Raw genomic sequence first — 27492 nt, 5'->3', positions numbered from 1 at the left:
ACCGTCTGTCGCCCGTGCCCGTCGAGAATTTCAGTTTGCAGAGCCTGCGCTTCTTAAGCCCACAGTTGAGGGAAGAGGACTCCTCGTGCGCTAATTTTGGGGTGCTAGCTACCAGGGTGACGCAATTGATCACAACCTGCGATGTCTTTAGTTTGATGGTTGGATACAAGCTCCCCTAACTTTTGAATTTTTATTCAGGTCCAATCAGACGGGTTGAAGAGTGTTGGCAGGAGATTTTTCAGCAGAGGGAGGCTGACAACAAAAACAAATTCCCTCTCTTGAATAGGCTAGTACGTGTTGCTTCGCATTCCACATAAACATGCCAGTGTTCGAAGGGGCTTCAGTGAGAACCACTGGCACATTAAGAGGGCCCGCTTGTCGATACAAAATCATATTGGCAACAGACACATCGTTTCGTTCTCCAAGCGCTTTGAAAGAGATGCAAGTTCTTTCAATGTGACACCACAGGCTTTCAGAGTAGTACGAACGTTGAGCGAAACCTACCAACAGTGCATTGCAGCTGAAGGCGCTCAGGCACCTAAGCAGCGGTGTCTTTTCCCAGCCAAGGCCGGGCCCAGCCACGATGGCCGAGAGGATCCACCGAGAATTGCAGACCGCCAATCAAATGCTTGCGAATGTAGAGCGTCTAATTTTGCCAGAGAAAAGTCTCAAAAGTTTCAACAATGTCGACGGTGGGCATTTCCACCAGCTTAGGGTAAAACAAGAATGGCGGCAGCACTAGACAAAATGGCACAAAAAAATTTGACCAAGCCACGATAGTTCGGTTTTCATGCACATTTACCCAGAGAAACATGGGTTTAGCACAAGTGCCTGTTCTGTTTCATAACATGCGCTGCTTACTTAAACCGGTTCAAAGGCGTTTTCAGCGGGTATAGTTCTAGTTGTGTTTTATTGCCATGCAGCCATGTTTCGCTTCAAAATGTTCTAATTTTTTGTGCGTACATCAAACTGTTCACATGATGTGACTGTGTCGTTCATTATGTTTTTATGAAATATTCTGTAGCCTACCGAATCGAATTCAACCCCTATAATCATTTTTTAAAATAAGAAGTCAAGTTCTTGCATGATCTGTAAACTCATGTAGTGAATGTACACACTAGAATGATCTCTTTCGGTGCTTGTCTGGGGGCATTTTATAATCAGTGTTAAAAGAAATTGCTGCAGAACGCCGTCTGCACAGCAGGCATTTTACTTTTTAAACATTTCGGTGTGCCCATGAAGATACTTTTCGGGCTCCGGTCTATTGTTTTCTTCGCCTTCTAGCAATATTTCTTAAATCGAATTCTCGTTCAGGCTGCTTCAAAAGTCGATTTTGCGGCTTCAAATCCTACTTTTGGCTGCTGCAAAAGCTGCTCCGAAATGACTCGACCCAATCAAATCACTGGTGACGAGAAAACGACGGGATAGCAAAAAGGACTATGATGTGAATTTCACGTGCCGCGGAAGCATTGTACACTACTGCTTTCGAATCCCCCGCACTGCTTCCTGCATTCGTTCTCCGATTGAAGGATCTTCAGCAAAAACAAGGAAGGCTCGGGTGCCTTCGTGTTATAATATTGCAGGAAAACTACTACTACAGGAGAGGGAAAATCGAAACCCGCCAACACTAAATTACAAAAGCTTAGCATTCGCCTACTTTTTTTGTTTTTGGGGTGGAACGTGAGATGTGATGATTTTCGTATGGGTCACAAAATATTTGTTTTTTCACGGAGGATATTTCTTGAATGTACAACAGAACTCCGCAAAAAGCAATTTATTCTCTGAAAGGACGAGGAAACCACCGCGCACAGGTTGCTTCTGGGCGACATAAGAGATGACACGCGCTGGAAAATCAATACTGTGCATGGCATTGTGCCCTGAGGACGCGCTGCTTCTTGATGCTCTCGCTTGTCCCGATTTTATTTAAAGGGCCCGTCTGTCTCCCAGAGGGCAACGGCGATGTTTCGTGGTAAAATGCTGGGAGCAGTGTCGACGCAGGAAAGAAAAACACATAAAACCAAAAGGATGCCCAAGAGGAAAAGTAGTTCCGCAAGGCGACCAGAAGTAAGGCGCCAACAATAGCAAGCCCCGATAAAACTGGTTACCAGCGGAATCAAAACGGGAACGTTCAGGCCATGCTGGGGCACGCCACCTGTTGTTTCCCACATTGACAAATGAATTAACGAAAATAAAAAAAAAAGCTGGAGATGGCTCGACCCGACAAGCGCGACTGCCGTTGAACAGGATCGATCACAAAAGGTCTCGCTTTCTATTTTCCGAGCGAAGCGCGGTCTATGTCGTTGTGTTGTTTTTATTATTTATTTCTACGTTCGCTGCGTGGTGTGCGGCTAACAAAAGCGGGATGAAGTGATTGAGATGTTTGCGGGTAGAGCAACTGCTGTTAGGGACAGTAAATTGAATGCTGCGGATTGAAAAAGGACTCCAAGAGTGTCCAACCCTTGCAGATCAAAAACAACGCGTCACCTAAAAATGATTCCCGAAAGGTCTCCTTCTTTGCCGTGCGATGCAGCGGAGCGTGCTCAGTCCCCAGGAGAAATTGTCCGAAGTGATGCCCCACGCTTCATCGCGTCGACGTATTTTTTATTACCTGCTTATGTTTCGGCTGTTTCTGTTACCTTGTGCTGACATTTTCCAAGCATAAAATATTCGAGGTCAAACACTTACTGACATATTTATTTACAGAGAGCCTAAATCACTTCTGATAAACGCTTTCACTATTTCTTCGAGCCTGGAGGCACTGCAAAAGCTCCAGGTATCCCCCGTATCGCGTGGCATTACCTTATTTCCTGGTCGAAGTAGTTACGCCTTTAGTTCCTGCTTTGGTTCTGTGATTTTACTTTTAGATTGGCTATCAAATTCGTTCCTTGCTGAAACTGAAGGAAAGCAGTCCAATAGGCGCTCCACCGCTGTAAATATGCAATTCCATCAATCGAAGAACAAAACTAGCAGAATAATCATTTGAGCAAATTTGTAATCTATGTCACGCGCAATAATTGAGACTTTTGGCTGAGGTACTTGTCGACCCGCTGATCTATATACTGGTTGTATTGGTTGACCATGCTCTAAAAGCCTTTAGGAATTCGAAAAAAAATTTGAAAAAATTGTTTCAGAGTGTCTTTAATTGCAACAACAGCATCATTACCACACGCATTCCATGACGCACGAGCTCCAGTAAAGCGAATGTGTGTCACTGTGCACGCATGCTTGCATTGAGAGACGTTTAAGGTTGCAGAAGAGTGTAACCGTTGCACTGATTTGATAAGATGGGTTTGTTCCGTAGTTACTCCATACATACTACGAACGCAACGGGCGCTAAATACGTGGGAATATCGCGCAACAGTCGGCGCGCTCGGCGGATAGGTAGCGCGGAAGGATTACGGCCACTACGTTCAGGGCAATGCCGGTGCAGCTGCGCCTTAGAGTGTAATAGGACAGACTCGCTGGCAGAGGTACCCAGTCCTTGCAGTCGCAATGCCGGTGACTATGTTTCTCAAATCGTGGGCAGGAACGTTACAGAAACTGCGCAGGTGAAATAAAAGTATAACTCATTAAAAATACTGCATTGTCTCGCTAACAGTAGCAACAATTTCATAGGAGACTTCCAAAAAATGAACACAATAAAGAAAACAAGGGAAGTAGTGAGGGCTCCCCAGCTTCTTGCATGCGATTTCTCTAGGACGCCTCAGAACCTGACCACTGGCCACCGTGGACCTTAGACACTGCCAGAAAAGAAGACTGCACCTTGTAGTGCAACCTCGTGTTCCATTTGATTGTATCACTTTCACTATAACATGCAGTTTACACCGAGATAACTGTTTCCTTTCTGTCATCTCTTGCATCACTGTTGCGCAAACCTTGAAACTGCATTGGACATTGTAGTGAAACCGCGTGTTCCATTTCATTGTATCACTTTAACGGCAACATACAGCAACACAGAGATAAGTGTTTCTTTTCTGGCATCTCTTGCATCACTGTTGCGGAAACCAGGAAACAAGGCAGGACATTTTACGGTGGCCTCGTGTTCCATTTAGTTGTATCATTTAAATTAACATGCAGTTAACACATAGATACTGCGCAAACTTTAAAACATTTTTGTTATTGGCTTTTGTTGGTTAAACAACGTATGTCGTGGCTGAGTATTAAATACAGCATGTAATGTAGTACGGCATGTCAATGGGCACTTCACCAGGTGCCCATTGACAGACAACCAAGAGGTACTGCACCTCGCTTGTGTCGATGTTGGCCCAATTGCTCTTACTGCACCGAAAGCGACTGTATGATCCCACCAGCATTGGTAGCGATGAGGGATGCCAGATTGGTCTAGTGATTGCCAACATTGGCTACTTTTGGCGCTATCGGTATTTGTGAGCAAATGGCATTGACAACTATATGCCCCCCCCCCCCCCCCGCTGCCCCACCACAACTCGTCTCCACAAAAATGGTGACGCTTAGGATGGGGCGCTTGTCAGAACGATTTACCTGCGTGTTTGCAGACTTTCCATATGCAGGCTATCAACACGCTAACAACACGCGCAAAAGCAAACATCCGGCGCGCGCATCTAGCCCGCAAAACCCGCGCATTTCGGAATGGAGGCCTTGGGGTGGGGGAATGGAGGGGGGGGGTAGTTTTACCGAAGCAAGCCCGACGCAGAAAGAAAAGCTTTGCAGCGGCGATCGACTGACCTTCCTTTGTTCCCGTACCGGGAGGCTGCAGTCCAGGGCCTCATGCCCTAGGACAGGGCAAGGCAACCCCAAACCCTAATTCTAACTTGCCTGATATATGGAAACAGATAATGGAACTTCCAGCGACACGTCGCTGTTCACGGGAGCTTCCTCACTGCTGACTACATGTCTCCCGCTATCAGTGGGTGCTTCAGTGATTCGGCGTTGGCGTTGGGCATCACACTGGGCCGAACGTAGTGTGCTGCACTCGTCAAAAAGAAAAAGGTACTGGGACCAACTTTTGGAGATGAGCTCTTAAAAGACATGTCTGGCGCACCATATTCGCTAATTCTGAATGAGAGCACGGACGTCTCACACGCAACAGAACTATAGCTGTCGTGGTGCCTGTTTTTTTAGCAGGAAAAATGAACTTGTTACGGCCTTTCTCAACCTGGTGCCTATAACTGATTCATGTGCCGATTGCCTATTTCACATTGAAGGAACTACCAGCTGAATGAAAACTTCCATTCTAATTTTGTATAGGCTTCGGGACAGACTGGGCAAGCGTGATTGGTGGACAGCACAACAGCCTTGACACTACAGTGAAGGCAGAAAAGTCTTTGCTTGTGCTTGTAAAGTGTGCGTGCCAATCTCTGCAGCTAGCCTGTAATCAAGCTGTCGATGTGCTGCCCGCCCGCATTAAATAACTTGTACGTGAAACTTTCAATTGGTTTGTGCATTCCCGAAAAAGTGAGGAAGAATACAAGAAAACATACGCTGCCTTCACCTCGGGCGATGTCACGAATAAATTGGTAGGTGTTTGTGCGGCAAGATGGCTGAGCATTGCACCTGCCTCGCAGTCAATCTTGAATTAGTGGGATGTACACGGTAATCCCACTTCGAAGCAACGAAAAGTAGGGAGCGCTGCTATGCAGCAAAAGTACTAAGCGAAGTGTACACTGATCCACAAAATTTAATCCTTCTAAATTTCTAAGCCCAATCACTGACAACATCTAGCGGATGAACAAGCTCTTTCAGTGCGAGGACCAGGGCCCTGTCAAGCTAAAGAGGAATTGAGTTCCTTTGTGAAAATGCTTATGGCAAATTTTGTAATGCCTGGTTATGCAGAGCCTGACAACACGGAATGGGAGCCGTATAATACTGGATGTCAGGGAATGCGGCTTTGGAGTTCTTTTTCTCTAATGGCTCTAGAAATCTTTGCTCAGTGATTCTGACAAAGGTTGTCTGTTGGAAAGGTGCCGCAAGTTTCTTATAGCAGGTATCAAAAGTGTGGTGAAACGGCTTCCTGTGATCCTGAGGCTTCTGAGTGACCTGCACATTCGGCACAAAAGAATATAAAGTTGTACTCAGTCGATTTTTTCTACAGCCCGTACGGTGCTTTTATAGAGAAAACTTCAATTCCAGCTCTGGAATCTGTATCGCTCGCTACAAACGAAAGTCGACAACCTGGCACAAGCTAGAGGGTACCCAGACCATAAACAAATTCTGGGTGAGCTCCAAAAAAAACGAAAAATGTTGCCAGAAACAGGACCTTCGCTCTGATGTCTGAGCTGGCGCTCTCTTTGCTATCACTACCCGTGCCAAACGCTGCCTTGGAACGAGAGTTCACCCAAGAGAGAGAGAGCGAAAGAGAAAGATGGGGAGAGAGAAGGAGAGAGTGATTTATTTAGTGGTTCGATAGTTTCTCAGAGGGTCGTCGGTCGAACCCAGCTTGGACCCGACGGCGGTGCCTGTGGCCGCGCCGTTCATAGACGTGATCTTCTCTTCAGCCAAGCCTCGCTTACTAAAACCGAACTTCCAAATAGAATGTTTAAGGAGAAATTAGAAGCTCTCCTTCACGTAAAGTTTGGTTTGGCCAGGAACGAATGCTGCTATGAGAGTTTTTAGCCGGGACAAGGATTTTTGTCCCGGTTTACTTCAAACATTTTATATGCGGCAAGCAGTTCTACTACCACATAAGGTCATGATGGCTAAGATCTCCCTCTAGCCTACTGTACTGTCGGCATAATCTCTAGCCTTGTGTATCTTCTTTGTGGTGATGTTTATTTCAATACTTTTTTCTACATATGAATGCGTGCTTGTAGAAAAGCTCTTATCCTGTTGCATGTAGCCTGTAGTTATGTGATTCTATGAAGTCTTGTCAGTTCCTGTAGGTATGTATATTGCAAAAAGATCGTTCTGTGTGCTGTTTTTTCTCTCACAATTTTGTTTTTTCTGTCAACTTTTGTGATTCTGCTTAGCGTTGCAGTTTTTGTCTGTAGCTGCATAGACTGCAAATAGATGTTCTGCTTGCTGCTTGTCTTTTAAGGTTTTTGGTTGTGTTCATCAAGTTATGTGATTCGACAAAGCCTAGCCAGTTTCTGTATGCAGCTTTATATATTATAAATAGGTGTTCTGTGCGCTATTTTTCTATAAGCTTTTTTTTGTATAACTGTATTTATATCCCAGCACAACCAGAACATGTCTGATCGCCGCTATCATTCTTCATCGTCCTCTTCTACCAACATCCGAGATCACTTCTTTGTGCTCGTGGTAAAAAGTTTAAACGGGTGTAATTATTTCAAATAATAAAAGCCACTTAGCGCTGAGCCCATTGCACATTGTCTACTAGGTTGCCACCCGCCGCGGTGGCTCAGTGGCTAAGGCGTTGCGCTGCTGAGCACGAGGTCGCGGGTTCGATTCCCGGCCGCGGCGGCCGCTTTTCTGATGGAGGCGAAAAGCAAAAACGCCCGTGTGTACGAGATTTCGGCGAACGATAAAGATCCCCAGGTGGTCAAAATTAATCCGGAGCCCTCCACTACGGCGCGCCTCATCGCCTGCGTTGCGTCGGCGCGTTAGACCCCACAATCAATCAATCAAATCAAATCTACTAGGTTGCTATTTACATTTGGTTGTAATGCAATTGCAAATTACAGAAAAAATGAAAGAAGCTCACATTAACTAGCAAGACTTGAATTAGCGAAGCGGGATCCAAACTTCACGACCATCCCAAAGGTTCAAGTCCACGATCGCAGCCAATTCGCTTTTTCTTCAGTGACGCAACGACTTTTACGACAGTGTAACCGTGTCTTTAAGGGTGTATGCTAAGACAAGTCTTTCACATCCCGTGAAAATGTTGCCAGGATTTCGACTAACGCTGGAGTCTTTCTCGTTCCGGGCAAGAATTTATACGATGACGAAGATTTTTTTGTCTATCTTGGACAATCTCGATAAGTGGGTATGCTTGTATTTGATAAAGGATTGATATGTTGATAAAGGATTGATGTATTTGATAAAGAATTTCATGGATAAAGTAGCGTTTCTTTGTCTTGTTAACCACAGCGCGGTCGCCCCCAGACCAGAGCGCATGTGTTTGCGCTCTCAATTTATTTGTAGTTTTATCTGCGGACATGAAACCTTAGGATTTTCTATACAGCTTGGCTATTTAAAATGAAGATAGCGGTACCGATGTTTGTTTGTCACACATTCTGCCATGTCATCCATCGCCATTATCAGCGTGAAACGAATTTCCTTGTATCCTGCCCTTACAAACGTCATAAAGTGTCTTTTCGATCCAACATCGGTGGTCTGTTCTTGGTGCTGCAATAGAGAACCTTTTGGAAGGGAACTGTCAACATGTCAGCTCCAGCAACAACCCGAGCGCTTTGAAGCTGGATCAGCGACACGTAGAGATTTTCAGTTGCGAACGCGCTGCTGGTGTTGTTATTGTTCAGCTCTTAAGAGGCCACGCAACTCTTAGCTGGCTACAGAATGATTTGTCACATAGAAGCGGACCTGTCAATAAAGCGGACAGCTTTCAATTATCTGGGCCGTCAGGTGGAAACCTTTACAAGTGGTGGGGTGCTGGGCCGTGTTTGATTGGCGTCCGCCGTTTGGCGAACAGACTTTCGCAGCATTACCAATAATACGCTGAAAGTAGTACTGAATACAAGAACATTAAAGCTACCGAGTTTAAAAGAGGCGGCTCCGTGACAGTGAGGGGGACATTTCGTTCGAGCTTGATATGAAATCACGTTTTCGACAGGACAAAGGGGCACGTTCGATAAGGTTCATTTGAAGCTAGGTTCAATTACTGGAGCGTCCGGGAAACAACTCATTAGTATTGCCTGGGAGAACCGTTCTGCTGACGAAGAGGGACGCACCTCGTGAGTTTGAACGAAATGACGCCTACCTGGAGCACTGATTGAAACTCCCGCGCAGATTACTAAAACAGTGTTTTTATGGCTGGCTTTAAAAAGCCCGTCTATGCCTCTTCGAATGTAATAAGAGTGACTCTCTTTCTCGGCCTGTTTTTCTGAATTCACTTGCGTTAATATAAACTACCAATGTACTCAAACAAAGCAACCAATCTGCGTTTACATTTATATAACTGCGTTGACGTGGTTATGAAGAAGTAATATCATAATGAACCGTAGGTGTAACGATAGTAACTTACAGTCTTAGGCAAAACGTGGCACAGCCGGGAATAAAATACGGCCGTTATACTTTGCGGGCAACCGCACATCTTCAAGGGGTGTTTCTGTGGCAGTGTGTGTGCCGTGTGCACAAATGCGAACTAAATGTTAATCCCTTATTCATACAGAAGGATTAACGTGAAGCCGAAACACAGGCATTTAGTCTAGGTGCTGCGTCAATAATACACGGCGTCGTTGTCATTTCCCGCATGTCTTTGGGCTGCTTTAGTTTTCCAAAAATACAAATCATTGCAGTTAGCGGACCCCTTAGGCTACAGCTAAGCGCCTTGAAGTTATCTTTTCCACACTTTACATAATTGTTTTGACCGCAAAGCTATGACCACGCTGCAACTGCTATAAAACGCGGCTGCATTTCCCAGTCCCGATTATTCAGCAACGGTAACGTAAAGATTTCATGGGTAACCAACCCCGAAGTTGGCATTGCTTATGCTGGAAATTATGGTCTGTTTCCCTATCCTGACACTCACAAAGATGACCGCTTTCACACATGCGATGCCTAGAGCACTTAAGGTACGTAGGAACCACTAAGAGTATACTTATATTGCGCTAATTTGTGCGGAACCAAGAGAGTCGTCCGATCACGCAGCAACCTGTCTCAACTTGGCGACGAGTGTATTGTTCATTACGAGAAAAAACTATGGTTGTGAGGCTCTACATAGATTCGAAGTGAGCTGTAGTGGCTACCGTTAGCAAAACGGAAAGCAGTAAGCACAAATCGCGGTCCCGCTCGCTGGCACGGATAGAAATTCGGACGCCAGATGCAATGAATCTGTCGCGTGTGCATGGTACTGCACCTTGTTCACTTCAATATATACATGATATAAAAACGCCAGTCCGGACTCACTGTAATCACTCCAGACGGCTCTGTATGTACATTTGTAAATAAAGGTACGGTTACAAATAAAAACACGCACGTGCGTGCCGCCAAACGCCAGATCGTTTTTCTCTAAGCTTCATTGGCAATCGCGCCCAGTTACAACGCGGCTGCTCGAAAAAGGGATGCCGATTCCTTGATCAGACAATTGCCACTTGTGGAATCAACTGTAGTGTTTTGACCATTGTATGGGCTGTGCAGTGGGGCGGTGTTTTTCTAGGACGTTTTGCACCCGACACTGAAAGAGATCACTGACATCACCCCATGCAACATTCGCCACTTGCCATTTGAAGATGCTACTTTGGTGCGATAAGACGTTTTAGATGCGAAGCATCACTTGCTCTCGGCTCTGTCGTCTATCGTCCGTCCATCTGCACCTCTCCCCCTACACTATAAAAAGAAATAATCGTTGGGGGCGCCCGGTTTCGATCCCACAACTCTCTGGCCGCGAAGGGAGGTACGTGGCGCTCTTCCCACTGCGCTACATAATCGAGACAGGAGCAAGTGCTACGAACGCGCCTTATGTCCTTGACCCATTCAAACTACGCCAAGAAGCTACTGATACAACCAAGGCACGCGAAGCTGAATTGCAACGGAAATGACGAACTGAAAACTTTACAGGATGATGTTGAATTGCGAGTGGGAAAGCTGTGTTGGGAAGCGCCACGCGCCTTGCAGCTCAACCAGACAAGAGGACGAAAAGGGCGGGCAGCGGGGTAGGAGCGTGAGCACGCAATAAAGAAAGACGAGAACCAGGAGGTGTTCGATCAGGTAACGCCGGTGTCGGTCTCTTCGCTGTCTCTACATGGGGGTTCAGACTACGTTCCCATTCGTGCTCAAATAAATGAAACAACATAACTGCAACACAATGGAACCTACACGGAACCCCTATGATGCTTCGCATCCTCCTCATGGTTGCCCACGGAAAGTTGGTGTAATTTTTTTTGTTCTCCGAGAATTACTTAGCTTGCGGAGGTGCCCAATGACTGATGGGAATGCGGAACACCCCAGCCCGACCAAGTTTATTTTGGGGGAACAGGCGGCGTTGGTGCGGAGCGTTTATGCTTCGCAGAGTCATCTACCGGAGTGGATCTCTGTTTTAGATTCATGCGTTCGCTTGCCTGAGATTTCAAATGGTGCCGATCTTTTTAAACTGACGTTCATACCATTTGCTGTCTGTTACTGTTTGTATTGTTAGTTAATTGTCTTGTCTGTTTTTTTCTAAAATTTCCATGCATTAAACAAAAAAAAAGCGGCGTGGCCTAGTGGTAGTGTATCGGATTAATTGGGTATTGTTGCGGGAGTCGGCGGATTGATCCCTGCCGATGCTGTTTTTTTTCTTTGGCTCTCTTACCAGAGTTTGTCCTTGAGGAGTATCCGAACGGATCAACCGGGAGCTGGTCTAACCGTTCGTCCGCCCACATTTATGCCCCAAAGGGAGTAATGGTTGTGATAAATGCCGTTAGTGCGCCGGAAGGTATTTTATGCCTAAGAGTGTAGATTCCATGCAGTCGCGTGTAGTACGAAGAGGCTTCAACCCTAGTCCCCATCGCAAGCAGTTGCTACTGAATAATGTAAATTTCCTGGTGGACTGATTTGTTGCCATTAGTATGAAGTTAGGGGTTGCATTAACATACGCAAATAACAACTTTTTTCTCCCCAACTGCCTGTGGGATTCTCCTTACAGTTCCCCTGAAGATAACGAAGTGTTTTATTCTGGGCGAACAGGTCACGGCGTGTTTGTGATCCCAGAATCTCGAATGGCAGTAGCGAATGTAAATTTATCAACCACAACTTTATCGTCTACCTTGCGTTACTACACTTTCTTTAGCAATATGTCTGAATTGAATCTCCGCACTTGTTGCATGAAATAGGCGAAACGAAATTTCCGGGTGACAGACCGGCAGAAAGAGCGTAAACTTTGCTTTGTGACTGAAGTCAGAGCTGGTTCAAAATTATGGTTCTTCACACTAGATAGAAGGTGGCGAGGGTTGTTTTATAGCCCTCTGAAAGCGCGTCTAAGCATTGTGGCTACAGCTGAAATATCTTCTTGTAAGGCAGTAAGAAAGCGGGCCTCCACCTGCAACACTCGATCGAGACCATAAAGCGACATTGGATACACGGCGTGAAAACGTACTAGCCGAAATCATGGGTGCTGAAAAGAATATGTTTTATCTCGTCCCGTAGAGGGAAAATAACCATGCGTGTTTGAACTTTTCCAGATAAAGAGAGAAAACGCCGTGTAATACCGGCCAGCTAATCTGTGTGCGCGTCTTCGCCCAGCCACGGTCCCCTGATTTCTTAGTTTCTACAAACCATTGGGAGAACTACGTTTGAAATTTATAGCCAGTATCAAATCGAAAGTGTATGCAAAAAAAGATCAGAGAAAACAAGCCAGTAATGTTAGCAAACACCTGTCGCTACAGAAACCAATTAGTTCAGTAATGAAGAATAAAATGAGTAAAAAAACATTTCTTCAACTGACCTTCCATCATAATACAGAAACATCAAAACAAAGCCCATCTTACCGATGCAGCTAAACATCTTCCAAAGAAAGCTGCAATACCATCGAGTTGTTGCTGGAATGCCACTAACGGCTTTCACTCTCAACAGACGGAACCATTGCAACTACAAAGGGCCGAACGCCAAACTTCTGTGCAGCTTCTTCTGTCCATAAACGTTTTGTGTATGTATAGCCAACAATCTCCCTCTATTCTCCTCGTTCTTTCCGCGCTTCTCTAGAAATACGCTTTCTAGGAGGTCAACCTTCTTTTTTATCACCACAAACCAGCTTTTTCATGCAGTTCGAGAGAAGGTTTCTTCGAAGGGACAAAAACAGCGAAAACAGTCTTGACAGGTGTGCCACCTTAAAAAACATCCCAAGCCCGAAAAGGCTTACGCGTCAAATAAGCCGCATTGCATAGGTAAAACAGAATATACGGCAACTTAGATTGACATTACTGACCTAAGTGTAAGGGTTAATGCAGCATACCTCAGTAACCTCAGATTTCCTGATGACGTTGATTGCTAAGTAACCCGTGGACGAATTGCGAAGCATGCTTACCGCATAGGAGAGAGTGCCACTGATGGCCTGAAAATAATATGCAGAAAACTAAACTAATAATCAATAACCACGGCACAGCTAAGCGGTTTGAGATAGGTGGAGTGACAGTTGAAGTGGTAAGGCAATATGTCTACTTAGGCCAAGTTGTGACCCCGGATCTCAACCATGAGGCAGAGGTAATTCGAAGGATAAGAATGGGGTGGAGTGCATTCGGCAAGCGATCTCAGAGAATGAATGGCAGCCTACCATTGTCCCTCATGAAAAAAGTGTATGACAGCTGCATCTTACCGGTACTCAACAACGGGTCCGAAACTTGGAGGCTCAATACGAGGGTTCAGCTTAAATTGAGGACGACTCTGCGAGAAATCGAACGGAAGATGATAGGTGTAACATCAAGGGACAAGAAGAGAACAGAGTGGGTCAGGGTACAAACGTGTTTCAAGGACATATTAGTAGAATTTAAGAAGAAATGGACATAGGCAGGGCATGTATTGTGAAGGCAAGGTAATGATTGGTCATTAACGGTAACAGAGTAAGTCACTAGAGCGTGTAAGCGTGGCAGCGTGTGGCAGAACGTTAGATGGGCACATGAGATGAAGACGTTAGCGGGGACAAATTCGACGCAGTTAGCACAGCAGCGGATTAATTGGAGAATAATAAGAGAAGCCTTTGCCCTGCAGTGGGCGTAGATAGGCGGTGATGACATTGACCTACCCCCAACCTACCGCCCCCCGCAGCAGAAAAAAAAAGTTTACGCGCCTGATACACTGAACTGGGAACGTGTCGTGAAGGGAAATATTTATTTCACGTTTTTTAATTGATTTTAAGCTAGCGCCGTTTTCGATGCGTTTGTGTTTCTTTTTCTTCTGGGTATCTTGCGCGACTCTTTTTATGGCGTTGCGAAAAAGCGGTTTTTAATGATGCAGGCAGCTAATGGTCACGCTCCCCAATCACGTACCTTTACCAGAAAAGACTAGCATGGAAATAACAAGAAAGATGAAATATTCACCGCACTCTTGTTGGAATCATCACAAGGGAACCGAAAACAACCCTACTTTGCCAAAAACACTCCCTTTAATGGAAGCTTCCTTTCTGCCATTGCGGTCGTTCCACGTACACCAGCCCACACTCCACATCGAAGCCTAGGTGATCGAGTTCCGCCAGGGGTTGCTAAACCCAGCGCAGTCGATTGTTCTCTCAGCGGTCTCGGCCAAGCGAGACCGGTATACGGGGAAAAGAAGGACAACAATAGGGACACGACCTGCAGGCTAAACGTGTCAGTCTCCCTGTTTTCCCGCAGGGCGCGTGGCGCCATTCGGCGATGGTCGTCTGGAGCCATCCTTGTCTGCTCCACCATTCCACTCCCAAAAACCACTACTCACACTCGCGTGCCTTTCGGCGTCCTGTATCGGATGTGGCTAGAACAACAATACGTCTCTTTCTCCCTGCTCGAACGCTTCTGCCACCGGCACATCTCTACTTCTTGCGTGACGCCTCTCCTCTTAGAGAAATATCGTTCCACATTGCTTTGTGTACTTTTCTTCTTCGTCCACTTAGGTTTCGACGTTGGATACAGAATCTTGAATTCTCTTCGCGTCTCAAGGGAGTTGCGACATTGCTTTATACAGCCGACGAAAAACGCGCCATTGCTTCAACACATAAGAGGCCTATCGAGTGGGCAGCTTTCACGTTGTTTCTTGTTACGTTACGTTGACGGCAGCCGCCAGCGGAATACTTCGACCAAGAAAAAAAATGGTGCCGAAAAACGGGTCCACGTTACACGGTCAGAATTCGCAGAGCAAAAACAGCTTGATAAATCACCGAACTGTGGCAAAATTTTCGGCCACCGTTTTAGTACTTTCTGCTTTTTTAAGGTACCACACACTCTTCCAAGACGTTTGATGTCTTTCGTGAATGCGTACGTCACCGGTATAGCATCCCCCTCAGCATCACTATTTTAAATGTCATCGGTATTTCCCCAGGTTTCGCATTCTGTGCTTCTTTTCTTTCGGTTTGCCTAGGAGAGAAGTGGTTTATCATCCACTTGCCATTTCTTCTCATTTGAAAGAAGACGGCCCGGGAATAGGAAGGTTTCATTCCCGAGCGCTACAGTGCGAATGTGAACGATCGGCGCAGTTTTTGGCGCCGCGACTTAGATAGATCACTGCCACGCCTTTTGGGAATATATATGAAATGCGGACCTTAGGTGTAGCGCATTCTGGAAAGGTTTTCTCTTGAGTTCTCCTTTCCGCAGGCTGAAAAAAAAGGTATTTTAGTCACATGACTTGGAGCTCCTGGCACATATAATACCTGACTGCAGTGCACATTTGCTGTGCTAAAATAAAAAAAATTACACTTCAGTATTGCAATGTTTCAATATTACACCGCACCCAAATAAATCTTTTGGACGTTTTTAACTTACAGCTCGATACTGACCGCCTTGGCTCGGATGCATGTTTTCGCCAACCACCTTTCCGGAGTTAAACTTCCTTCATCTACTGATAACTGCAATGGTGATCTCAACGGACTGCAATCCCGGCTCGAATGGTCACCCTACAAACTTCAATATTGACTTCCATGGTCATCCCAAGTGAATTACAATGGTGACTCCAGTAGAGATCACCTGTAGAGTACGGAGCATCTAGCTTCAGAGGTCGCTGGGATAGAAAAAAATTAAGAGGAAGTACGTGACACATTGAAAAAAGATAAATTTTTGGAAACGTAAATATAAATCTTAAAAACATTCAGGTGCTTGCGGCGCACTCGACAGTCGATTCCGGATGTATTAAATAGCAAGGGAATCGCGAATAGTACGATTTATCTGTAATTAGATTATAAATATGCTCAGCTGACGCCTATCTGAAAACTCCGCACAGCCCTTAGAGCTTTCCGAGATTGTGACAAGTGGTAGCTTCCCGGTATGGTCCCCAAAGTACAGAAAATAGAAAATGCGGCCCGACAACCACAGCACATTATTTAGAACGAAAAGTACCATGAGCTTCCTTTGCTGTATCTTATCCGTCATGAAGTTCACCAAATTGTCTACGTGCTTACTAACGCCATTGAAGTGGAATGCCCGGCGCCGTCCAATCGTCCGCCACGCCAGCTAATTACGACGTATGATCACGACGCTTGGCTCCCGTAACCACTGAAAAAAGGCACCATGGTCGTTAATAAGGTCCGTTTCATTGTTAATGGGGATCCCCGCCGCGATCTTCGAATCATTGCGATCCGTCAAACCTGCTCGTTGTGGTCAACACTAATAAATTTAGGGCTGTTGCGGCACCCGGAATTGCGCATGGAAATGCTGACAGCTCGCTGATTGACTCTTGAGTCACTAAACAAAGTCATCTTGTGTTTGAAAACCACTCGCCTGGAGCAGCTACGAAGCTGCTGTGCTTGGTTAGATGCAGGAACACACACATGACAAGAACCAGAACAGCCGGTCTAAGCGGACTTCGTCTTACGCCAGCTTGTTTCTTGCTCAACGGGCTGCCACGACTTTCAACCGAGAGCATTTTTCACTGGACTCCACCCGTGTATTTATATCCGTTTAACCAAAAATAGGAATTCTTAACACTTGCATTTGCTACTTCATTCCTGGTAGCGGGGCGTACGGGCAACCTGTTTGTGGCGCCTTTTGCCACCGCCGTGATGAACCAAGGCTAAGCGAGTGGGGCTTTAGTAATAACTTTTGTTTTCTATTAGTCTCGACCAGATCACTATGAACAACTGCATATAGTGACGGTGCGCTCCTTGCTCCTGATACCATCCGGAATTGCATTCCAGCATTTGACAGTCCCGTGGGCTGATGTATTCGAACTGCTTGATGTATTTATTGACTGACGTGTGCCGCACGCTACTTGCTGACTTCGTATCTCTCTATTACTACAGAAACGAGCATACGCCAAACGTGGCAATACGTAGAATGCAGATATCTATTCTTGCTTCGTGGTGCAAAAATGCAGTGGCACGCAAGTATCGGCGGATGATTCATTCATAATCGAGGAGGGATTTATTATGAAACTAATGAAGAGTTCCTGATATGACGGTCGTTAAAAGCAAATGTTGTCTAGAGATCTTGACCGAAGTCAATGAATGCCGCCACTAGAAAGGCGGACAAGGTAAATTGGGCTGCGTAATAATAAAAGGAATGCACTATTTTTTACGACGGCCTTGGTGTCTTCACGATCAGAAACATTACTCGGGACTTGACAAGCCGAAATAAACCAATCATTTTGCATGCATCCCTTCCACTCATGATGGCCCATTTTGGTTCTGAGACACCAAACCTGCGGTGGCCCAGAGTGGGAACTGGCGTGCCGGAAATATAGTTTGGTTGAGGAAGAAAAATAAATTACCCAAAATAGATGAAAAAGCTCTGCGGCTTTCGATATCAAAATGGGCCACAATATTGAAGATTAACTCGAAGTATGGTTGACAAGGACCAGAGGCACTTTCATGCAAATTACAAAGGTCCTCCTTCGACCCCACGTTTATAATTTACACCGGGTCCATTTAGCGTGCTGCGCTTGCCTAGGCTCATTTCCCATATGAACCGAACGGACTCGCCAACCACATTTTCTTCGGTAATTCATTCGTACGCTCGCCGATGAATCGCGCCCTTGCAAGATGGCAGCTCTCAACAATACTGCAGCGAACGCAACACGGGCAAAATATGTCTCCAAGTAATTTATTTTCCGACCACCAGTTTACTCTCTCGTTCGAATATCCAGCGTCCATGGCAAGCGTACAGAACAAAAACGGTACAATAATATATAAAAGAGTGACATCTTCGACGGAAAACTGCTGAGGAACGCTGTCTCGATATTAAATAAACGAGTTCGAAAGGGAAGGGGCAGAATGAAGACTGTCTGGGATTGGAACCAGGACCTGCGGAATACGAGACGAACGCACACCAGCAACGCACTCGCAGCTCATTGGGTAAGTGTAGCTCAATAAAGGCGGCCCCAGTTAACGTACTGGGGCCTTCGAGCCAGAAACAGAAGTTAGACATGTGTACTGAAGCCTCAATGAGTAATTTAAACACACTATTTAGAGAAGTAGCTATTGGGGGAGTGGAAAGGTACGCTCCTTTCCTAACATACCGTTTACGTAGGGATACAAGCACGGGTTTGCTCCGAGTCATGTAGCCGAAATGCGAAAAAAAATACTCAAACCTTAAAGCATGACGAAAACAAATAAAGAAGACGTTCGGCAATGGAGCACTATCGCATTGGCAATCCCTACATCATAACAAATGCTTAGGTCTCATCGCATTTTTTCATCCATATTTCGTAGAAGGTAGCCCCAATATGTTTATTCTTTATTGTGAATTTAGCAATTAAATATTTAAATTAACTTTGAACCCATCTGAAACAAACTGGCCCTGCACAGCTTTCGGGCACAAATTTATGCGGGCAGAAATAATCCCTAGTATGTGGAACGACAAGAACATGCGCTTCAACAAACAGTGGCATTCTGGATTGCTGTCGAATCTATTCGCGTAACTCGATCCACTGAATGAAGGAGATATCGAGTGCTCCTTAGGGCTAACCTAATCCTTCCGAGGACGTAGCTGTGTTCCTTTCGTTCGCTCGCCTGTCCCGAAAGGCCGGAGCGGGAAACGACGTACCCCGTCGCCCATAGATTGGATTCTGCGGTGTTTTGCGTGCCCGAAACAAAACCGACCTAAGCGTAAGCGACCTCACGGGCCACACCTAAGTGCCTCCCATTCTCATTAGCCCTGACCGGGGAGCCTCTTGCCCGTTGCGAAAGGTATTGCAAGTGAAGGAATTGCACCAGGGAGTGCAACAAAAGAGAAGTGAAGGAATCGCAACAGGAGAACAACAGGCGGCCCGGCTGTCCGCGGCAAAGATAGGAGGGTCACCTAACTCAGACTAGACAAGAAACAAATGACAGTACCTGAGCAGGCACGCCAACAAAATAACGTAAAATAATTTCGGAAAGTAAAAAAAGCTACAAAAGGACCGACTTCTCAAGGGGCTCCGGTGATAAAACCAGGTGTACTGGTACCATGGTGGTGGAGATAAAACCGGGAAACAACAAAAAACCAGGCAAGTCGGGCTTTTGCTTTTTTGTTCGGGTGATATTTTTCTGGGGCTGATGGGACCTCCATGACCCAAACCATTCTGCCCGCCTGTGAGTTCTAAGCTAGGCTTCGACTTCCACGCACAGTGAGGAGTAGACTGCGCAATGGCGCCCTGCAAACCACCGTGAGATCATGGGTGAGGATGGAGAACATACAAAAAAGTCGGTGGAAGCCGCATGCCGGCATGCCTTCTGCAAATAAGGCGCTCGCTGAAATAGGGACAGAGCGGCGGAATCGCAGGAGACAGGTTCCCGGCTCGTAACAATTTTTTTTTGTTTTCTATCCTTTCCTACATTCTGTTTTTCGGGGACATGAAAATACCTAAATGAAAAGCTATCATGTCATATTTGGAGCACTTACCTGCGGCCGTCGTTTTCTTGTTTTTGTTTTAGAGTGCGGTAAAGGAAACGGGCAACTAAAAATAGAAGTAAAACCTGACAGGAACAAAATTTTACAGATGGAACGACCATCGTGGAATATTCAATCCTTTGGGTTTGCTCGAAACAGAGATGGCAAACTACTACACCATCCATATAAAAAAGCTTCTTTTGGTGTGTTTGGGAAATTTTTACGATTTTGTTCAGTCTTTTATTCTTATTTGCGACAATTAAGGACCTGTAGAAACGATAAGCTGATATAAGTTTTTCTACAGATTTATTTCTGCACGTAACAGGTTAAGCCATTGCGGCAGAAATAGGGTGATCTTTACCAGCGGTGGAAATGGCTGGCTGTCCATTTCTTCGAGGGGGGTGTAGGTCATGAGACCGGCTCCGCGAAGAAATGGCAGAGTCCATCTTTTTCTTAGTGCGTTGAAGAAAGGGCTGCCAGAGACGAAGTGCGTCCGATGGGCCGATGTACGATGCCGTATTGATGCCCTCTTTCAACGGGCGAGGAACGACGTCCCCTGAAGGACCGAAGTGCTCATTCCCGGAGCGCTGTACCACCAGGGCAACTCCAAAGGAAATGCTTGGTCGCACCTCCTGCACGGCATGACGGGCACTGTGTTGTCGTGTATGAGCGCGGGTTAATGAGGTGCAACAGTTCTGGTTAGACACGTTGACCAGTCGGGTCTCTACGAAATCGAACATTGTCCACCCTCCGGTGTGTAACACGCGGACAGCGATATCGTTCTTCAGTGTTACCCGTGTGCCGACGACCACTGCGGGGATATCTGTGCACGATGGCGCGTCTCGTCCTCATCTATAGCAGTCGATGAAGGATTTGAAACTTCGGCAGAGTCTCAAGAAGTAGAAACGACAGCACAGAGAGGCAACGGTGCAGAAAAGCCTCCAGCGCGTGCTGACCAGTGTGCGTTTATTTTTCCGGTAATTATTTCCTGTGCAGGGATCTTCTTTACGACGGCTTTGTAGCCCTTTTCTCGCAGACCACTTACTTTTTTACTAATAGTGCTAAGAACGGCGTCGTCTGCTCACCCAGCACGGAAAGGTCTATAAACTGCTAGTGAGTCATTGTACACAATGCAGGTGCAAGACGGATGTCGTCTTTGTCCTATCCGACTGAAGGCAACACTTACAGCAATTAGCTCGAGGTTAGTGACAGTGGGCTCCTAGGGAAGCTGTTGAACTAGGGTGATGTCGGACTCAGAATCGTGGCTAGCTATGGCGGCGCCTTGTGGAAACTCAGCGGCATGTGTTCAGTGGGATGATCCTATATTGGGCTATGTTGTATTAAACATTTCTGTGACGTCTAGCAGCAGCGTTGCGGTTTGGGGCATTAACTGTACTCATGTTTTTCGGAAACTGCATGTCATCTACTAAGACTATAAGTTCCCAAGTTGTGGTAGGAAAGGACAGCGGCTCTAGGTTTTCGACAACGATATATAAGTCCCGCGTGATGTGACGGACAGCCAAGGTTGTGGAGTGGATGACATGCTTATCTTGCGATTGCTGGTCCCCAACATCCCACCAACTATTGATATTGCTGTGCATGTGTAAATCCGCTACTGCGGAGTGCTGCAGTATTCCAGTAACCAAGCGCATCGCTGCGCAATTTATTCCCTCAAGCTGAATGCGTTGAGACGCGTTAAATGGCGTATATGAACATGAAACGACAACTTTTGGTAATATATAGGATAGGGCCACCTGACAAAGCCAAGTCTCTTTGATTCCCTATCAACGGATGAACACGCGGCGCATAAGGTGCAAGGAAAGTGTGCACCACGGTATGAAGCCAGCTTTTAGCTCCTCCATCTTCGCAATGAGCATGCGAAATAGGCGAACAGTTCATTTCCCGAAAATGACTGAGCACCCTAAAAGTCGGCAGATAAGTTTGCGTTCGGAGCCAGCTTGCAGTCCTAGACTGTTGGTGACGGCCGTGCACTAGATTTTTTCCCGTGTAGACTTTCACGCTAAAGTTCTAGATGTGTTCAAGGACGACAGTGATACTTGTCTGCAGGGCCACTTTTTTCTCCACAGGTGACTTAGAACTGGTCCACACTGTTATGCTGTCTGCACTGACGGCATAGAGGCCAGGCTGAATAGGAGACCTGACATGAAGATGCTAAATAGAGCCGAAGATATGACAGCGCCTTGAGGGACGCCGGTTTGGTTCCTCTGTGACTCACCATGGGTGTCCCCGACCGTTCCGGGTAAAGTGCAATATCCAAGAAAGGCCTTCCCAAAGCCATAGAGGTTTCCACCTATGATTGCGGCCTGGAACCTGTTAACTATAAACCAGTGTTGCAAGGAGCCCAATGCTATTTTGACATCTACCACAGAAACCACTTGAAGCTGCGATTTGCTAGGTTACGCGAGAACATCGTTGTGAAGCCTTATTATAATACCTTGCGCTAAGAGCCCCCTATGAAAACCAACTTCTATTGAAGACAGGGAATTTTACTTCCCTAAGCAGCATTCTATTCCTCGTAGAGACATCCATCCGATGACCTTCGGAAGGTTGGATGTTATGGATGTTGGCCTGAGGTCTTGTAATGTCCGACCTTGTCCGTCGAGCTTTGAAGTTTGGAGTTTATTTATTTAAACCAAAAAAGATACACATACAAAGCACACTGGGAGCCAACAATGCTGTCAAAAGGTCGCAAATAGTTTAAGAATTGGTATCATTACTGATTTCTTCGAAGTAAAGGGCAGATAATCATTTGTCCAATATTTGTTGATTACTTTCAATGGGACAAGTTTAGTGGAGCTGGGGATGTTCAAAAGTGATGAATAGCGCACACCATTAGGTCCCGTGCGCTTTGAGTATTGGAATCACACACGGCTTCGTCCAGTTAATCTACCGTAAAAGGAACCTCCTAGTCTCTTGCGTCTGATGGATATCCGCCGTTAAAGTATCCACACTTTCAGGTGTACGAAAAAAAAACATTCTCTACTTTCATAGGTAACAGGTAAGTCTGCTGGGATATGTTGGACTTCAAGACCATGCTTTCAGATGAAGAAGTTACCTTTTCCGTCCAATGATAGCTGAAAACATCTGCTAAGCCCAACACAAATTTGCGGCTTCGTTTAGCGGGTTTCCCCGATGGTGCGACTCTTGATTTGGGAGCTGCAGAGCATACTGCTCACGAAATTTAGTGATGCGCTTCACAGACCGCCTACGCCGGGATGCCCGGCCAGATCAGTGATACGCTTTAAAGGCATAAACCATGCGATTCCACAGTCTCGGAAGGTGGGCGTACGGCTTGCTGGCATCGTATTTTACCAAGAGCTTCATCCCAACTCTCTTCTTGGAACCCTTCATCTGAGCAATAAGCTTATCTAGAGTTTGCGGAAAGTCCCCTGCCCCAACCACCCTATCGAAATGATTCTGAGAAGCGCTCCTCTGCCCGGTGTCCCTGGCACGGCTGTAGTGTCCTCCTACCTCTAGAAGTCTATGACTCCACTATACTATCGGGACCGGCCAGCTGGACGCTTGGTGCCATTACTCTGCACGCCCCTCGTTAGATGAATTAGCCGGTACATTGTACTACGCAGACTTCTGTTACCTTTGCGGTGCTTGCTTCGGTGCTTTGAATATTTTGGGTTTATTCTGAGTGGATATGTGTGGTGAAATGAAGTCTAGCCCCATGTGTAGTGTTCTTAGATCAACTAATGGCTACGTAAATTGTCGGGCGCTTCTAAATGTGGGTATCGGCTACAATGACATGCTATGTACACTTGGCGCCCCCCAATCCGAGTACAAATGAAAATTCCTATAATTAGCATTCATTTCTTTTTAAATCCACTAACGACTACGTAAGCTTATCTGATGCTTGTAAGGTTGGGAATTGGATACATTGACATGAGCGCTTTTTGCAGCGCTCTGCGCCCGGCTTCACGCGACCTGATTCTGAACAAATTATTATTATTAATTTTTATTTTTACCATGTTAAATTACCTGCACTGACTTCAGTGACTATGCTTCCCACACCAAATTTAACGATGGGATACCGCGATACGTGTGCTTTGAAGGAAATGTCCGTTAGGACGACGTCGATTACCGTGTGGCTGTGGGAACGTGGCGGCAACATACACTTTCTATCTGCAACCGCCAGCTTTATACTTTTTGTTTTCGTGAGCGACAGCATGGGATGCTGAAAACCTAAGCTGAACTCTCACCTTTATAGTGGTCCTTTTATCAATACTTAAAGTAATTCAGCCACCCAACCTGCCAAGCTACAAACCGTCCTCGTACCTCACCTATTTTGCCACCTCTGTGGAATAAAGGCTGGCACTGATAGTTACAAAAAAATATGGCAGGATGTTATCTTCAGTTTGTGCTTTTTAGTGCTTACGTATCTTTGCCAAATACCAAAAAGTTGTGTAATGCCTAGTGAAGAAACCAAAAACCCGCCTATAGTTGCCTCAAAAAGGGGTGCATCAGGCCGATTCCTCCAGCACAGACGCATTTCCGACTGGGTGGAAGCCGTCAGAATTTGTATAGGGGTGAATGGAAAGTAAAATAAACAGGAAAATCATCCAGCCCACCATCTAACGACCACGATGGTTGAACGCGAAGGTTTCCTTGGCCGAAATAGAATGGGAAAGGGTTAAAGTCAAAGCCGCTGCGATGAAAAGACAAAAATTCGCGCTGGTCAAATTCAAAGCTCGACTAGTCAAAGTTTAAATCCAGAAGGCAACTAAGAAAACACAGTGGAGCACCTTTGCGATAAGAAGTAATTGTGGTTATACGAGGATAGCATGATTTTTCAAGCGTAGGTGGCAGCTTTTGAAACTCGACCGCAGCATTCCGTTGTGAAACTTAGGGCAGCTATTTTGATTCCTCACCTCTGTCGTCCTTCAGGCATGCAGGAACTGTATTTGTTTTTTTTAACCATTAACCAACTATCCAGCAACCATTGCTAGTCTAATAAAGCATAGCTGTTCCGCTCCACGACCAACAAAAAAGTTCTACAATCCCGTAGTGTTTATTCTGTAAACGATTTCGGATGGCTGTAGTAAATTACCCATACCCAGAAAAATTCTGAGAAATTACCCATGTTTTTACTGTAATAATGAAGTTCTGGAGTGTACTTCATCACAATTTTTGTTTTGGGGTAAATCTTAAAAGGCACCCCCCAACGTTGTCTTTAATTTCTCACGACGCCGCTTCTTCATCAACTACCAAAAGTCAGCGGCGCAACATATTCCCCGATACACCAAACTGCATGCAGGCATAAACCATTTACATGCACGAACGAACTTGCACTTGCTCCATTTTTGGTAACGTCTGTCTGTCGGCGTCATGGGAAGCAATTGAAAGGCAGCGCGTTTGGCAAGCCTAATATGGACAAATGTTAACAAGTGGCCGTCAGGCCGTATGTGCATACGCTGTCCCATCGTTTGAACATGATAGCTGACAGACTCGCCAGTCGGGCGTTTTTTTTTGCAAAAAATAAACTCAGCAGGTTGTGCTCAATGGTTGGCAACAGACGACGAAGTGGGGGCGTTTGCGCGCGTAGTTGTACAATCAATCACTGAATACGTTTTGCACCGTGCAATACTAATTTCGTCTACTGCATTATTCTGACCTGTGGTCGTGTAAATGATGGCCGGGCCAGACTGGCCGGTGCATTATTGCACGCGTTAGGGAGCATCACTAATCTTGGTAGGGGATATCATGCACACATTTGGCCTCACATTGTTGCGAATGTGGCTGTGAACAGAGCTTTTACGACACAGGGTTACTTTTCAAGCACCATTATCGCGCAACAAACAAACTGGCCGAAGCATTCCATATGCAGATTACGGGCTGGAGGTATATTAGCCAACCCTCTCAGTATTTCTGAGAAGGAAGTAAAAGCTCTTAAGGAAAGCGGGGAGGTACTGAGTCAGCACGGCCTTTTGTCTTACCCGCAAATGCGCATTTGCAGCGGCGACACGTGTCTCCTTTTGTGGCTCTGAGGGTGTGTATATGTGTTTGCTGAGAATCTAATCCTTTCAGGTTTTAGTGAGCGCCGGTGTCTTCCTTCTTTCTTGGCAGTGCGATATCTAATTTGTGCTTAAATTTTAACGATGCTAGGTTTTCGCCTCAAAGCAGGTCAGCTGGTCTAGAACTCAGGAATTTTTTTCTTATTTGGCACAATCACAATCACAATCACACCTTCAATACCTAAAATGGTGTCTTGCAAGTGACGGTTTTTTAAACTAGCGGTAAGCAACTTTTCTGTCGCACCTCGTCTGTGGTTCGATTCCCGCTACTGCATGATTTTTCATAGTTGGATAAGCAAACATGAGTTGTAGCCGTCACCGCATTTTTTTTTTGTGACGGCGGTAGTCGCGGTTAGAGCCAATGGGCTTAGCAGGTGAGGACACCCCACTTACGAAAATGACCCTAAAGAGCCTTTTCTCTTTAAATAAAAACAGTGTAGGGTAGCACCACTTAGAAATATAAGATATTTTGTGTGGTGAGGGTATTAGGTCTTTCTGAACACATCCTAAGTAATATATGGCAAACGAATGTGAGGTTTGCCCGTGCTTGTAATGGGAAGAACGGGCAACATGGAGCGTCCCGATGAATTTAATGACTGCGAAGAGGAGAGATGAGAAGCAGAGTGAGAAAGAAGATTATGTGCACAGTTGCGATGAGAAAAATCCCTAACCAAAAACTAGCTCAGGATTACAAGGCATCGAGCTATTCGAAGTTCACAAGCGACGCCTTTGCACTGCCGTAGGAGGAGACAAACGTTTTTGTGAGCCGAAACAAACAGAAACATCGGTGTCTTCCTAGGTTCAGGTAAGCACGCCCGTATCGTCGTATGACATAAATAAGATGATGATACTAACGCGGAGGGCGCTTGGTTCGCACGATCTCAAAGAGAGAGTGTGTTTTCGAATGACTACGCGCATGTGCCAGCGATAACAGTGCTCCCAGGCATATATTCTTATGGCTCGCCTTGCTACGCCTCACCACATCCCACCGCTGGAAGAAATACCCGCGTCGTTGTTTCCACGCATTCCACTCACCCCAACGTTGTTAGATGCTCCTTGTGTTGCTGATGGTACAGCACTCCACTCCCCCCGCCTCCCTCGCTGAAGTTTCGTTTGGGCGTTCTCCGAATTTTCCATTTCTCCCATGAGTCTCGACCAAACCACTCCCTTTCTATGTAGAACTACGTCGTCGGTTGTCAGAGGCACATGGTGGTTTATCCCCGAAGCGCTTGTTAGGAGCGGCGCTTCCGGCCCTTTTTCAAACACACGCAAATCACCCTATACACTTTGTGCAGTCGCCGACACTGTGGATTGTAGTTTCTCTGCCTCCCTTTTTATACCTGACTTATTTTGTTACGAAAAAAACAACAATCGCATGCCCGTATGGTGTCGCAGTGCTTCTAAACGAAGATAAGTAGCATTGTTAGAAGATTCGAGTTTTTAAGAAGAAACGTTCTTTTGTTTGTCATTGGGTGTTCAAGCCCTCAGTCTTTTTTTACATTCGTCCCTTCGCTGGATCTTCTAACGATGCGGCTATATCAGTTTTTAACGCGCGAGGGAATAATAACAACGGACCATGATATACGGACCTCGGGAAAATGTTTAAAGTAAAATTCCTAACGTGTAATGACATTGCTGGCAGGTTATTCGCCTCGTCCGGCCTAACACAAACTCCTAGCCATTTTAGAACTGGAACAAGAATTTTGGTGCTAATCACGGTGTTTCCCACTGTCGCTGAAGCACTGCGCCTTTTTTGGTGTACTTGCATTGGTCCCTTTCGAAGTAGCCTTCGCAGAACACAAGGTAATAAATTTTGTTCTTGGAATAAAAAGGAACGAATTCTTTCGCAGCCACCTTTACTCTGCACTTACTTC

At 45.8% G+C, this 27492-nt stretch overlaps 1 protein-coding gene across 1 annotated transcript in view; it reads left to right on the top strand.

The window, feature by feature from the left end:
• LOC144177974 (trehalose synthase/amylase TreS-like) overlaps positions 1–27492 on the top strand; it is a 205794-nt gene that overhangs the window by 52492 nt on the left and 125810 nt on the right. The window lies entirely within an intron of this gene.

The sequence above is a fragment of the Haemaphysalis longicornis genome, unplaced genomic scaffold (genome assembly GCF_048455015.1).
Source record: "Haemaphysalis longicornis isolate Haplotype H1 unplaced genomic scaffold, Haemaphysalis longicornis Haplotype H1 scaffold_36, whole genome shotgun sequence".
Classification (NCBI taxonomy): Eukaryota; Metazoa; Arthropoda; class Arachnida; order Ixodida; family Ixodidae; genus Haemaphysalis; species Haemaphysalis longicornis.
This window is presented reverse-complemented; position numbering and strand designations above follow the sequence as displayed.